Source organism: Colobus angolensis, unplaced genomic scaffold (genome assembly GCF_000951035.1).
Source record: "Colobus angolensis palliatus isolate OR3802 unplaced genomic scaffold, Cang.pa_1.0 Scaffold130, whole genome shotgun sequence".
Lineage (NCBI taxonomy): Eukaryota > Metazoa > Chordata > Mammalia > Primates > Cercopithecidae > Colobus > Colobus angolensis.
In genome coordinates, this window is record NW_012114253.1 from 624,630 (window position 1) to 626,255 (window position 1,626).

At 41.1% G+C, this 1,626-nt stretch overlaps 1 protein-coding gene across 3 annotated transcripts in view; it reads left to right on the top strand.

The window, feature by feature from the left end:
* Positions 1-1,626, top strand: part of USP48 (ubiquitin specific peptidase 48) — a 111,179-nt gene that overhangs the window by 94,145 nt on the left and 15,408 nt on the right. The gene's annotated exons all lie outside the window — the stretch shown is intronic.

Below are 1,626 nucleotides of genomic sequence, written 5' to 3' on the forward strand. Positions count from 1 at the left end.
GGGTTCAAGTGATTCTCCTGCCTCAGCCTCCCAAGTAGCTGGCATTACAGGTACATGCCACCACACCTGGCTAATTTTTGTATTTTTAGTAGAGACAGGGTTTCACCATCTTGGCCAGACTGGTCTTGAACTCCTTACCTTGCTATCCACCCGCCTCGGCCTCCCAAAGTGCTGGGATTTACAGGCATGAGCCACTGCACCCGGCCTTGATAAGAGTTTCAAAATTATCTTTACCTTTCTTTATGCAGTGATGTTTTCCAAATTGTTATATAGATTTATTTTAGATATGCCCTCTCCATTCCCCCACCAAAGCATGCATTGCTTTACAAATCATTTCCACTGCTATAGTGCAGGCATTGTGAAATGGTTTCATGATACTGTTATTTCTTGGTATCAATACTGACATACTATAAATAAGCATTCCAGTGGTAAATCTCAAACCCTAGGCAGAAGGAACTGATAAATTCAAGATGTCCATGAAAAAATCTGGCCCTAATCTGTTTCAGTCACTGATAGATATCCAAAAAGTTGACCAGATTTCCTCCTTTGCTACTTTTATGTGGCATAGTTTACTGGTTACACAATTTTCTTGTTGCTGATATTTATCATTGTAATTGAGGCAAAAGTACAGGCTTCCTTTGAGGGTGTTATGTGTTCCAGATTGTCCTGACAACAGTATTTCCCTTGGTTGAACCCATGGCTCTGAAAATAAGTGTGTTGGCATAATATCTTCACTCTGTTATTGTACCTTTTACATCTAAGAAACCTTGTTTCTATCACTGACTTTCTGCCTGTCATTGGGAAACCTCGAACATTCAAAACCTTTAAATTACAGAAAGAGCCCCTGTGCATAAAGACATTTTTTAAAGCCTGTGCTGCTTTTATTATGGACTACGATTTTTGAAGAATAAACCAGAAGTCCGCAGAAATAACCCTTCCATCTGAGAGCATGTTACCTGCCCGAATGAGCTGCTAGAAGATGGCAGCTGTTCACACCGCCCTCAGAGGTGCTCTTCCTGAATGGCGCTCTCATCTCCCACTCTTGCTTCAGGGACTACCGCGGGCCAAACAGAGTCAAAGAAAGGGCAGTGAAAGGTCTTTCCCTCACTACATAGTGGTGGGAGCTTGTGATGCTTCAACTAGATATGAGCCTATTTGCCTGGTAGCGTGGATAGCATCAGAGTTTGTGGTGGGCATGTGTGTGATCCGCAGCTGGTGGTGGTGGGTGATTTTCTTAAGGCATGTAATTTGTGTTTTAGTGTTTGATGGAGCCTTTCCTCTGGGGATACTGCATTTCTAAGTTAATAGGATGACAATCATTGCAAATCTGTAAATGTTTGTTCCTAGACATATCTACCATATACAGTTGCTTGAAACCTTACAAAGCTTGCTGTGTCTAATCAGTAATTCATCTACCTCTGATCCCATGAAGTTAATGAAGTACAATTTGTTCATCTCCTTTCTCAAAAGATGTTCAGTGTTTAATTGTATTGTTTCATTTTCCCAAAGATAGATCTTTAGTGGGTAGGTGGTATTGCCTGCCTGAGAAAGTAGAATATTTTGGCACAGAGGTGAAATGCCTGGCAGCTGAGGCGATTGCTTCTGTATTTTCTTTTTTTTTTTTTT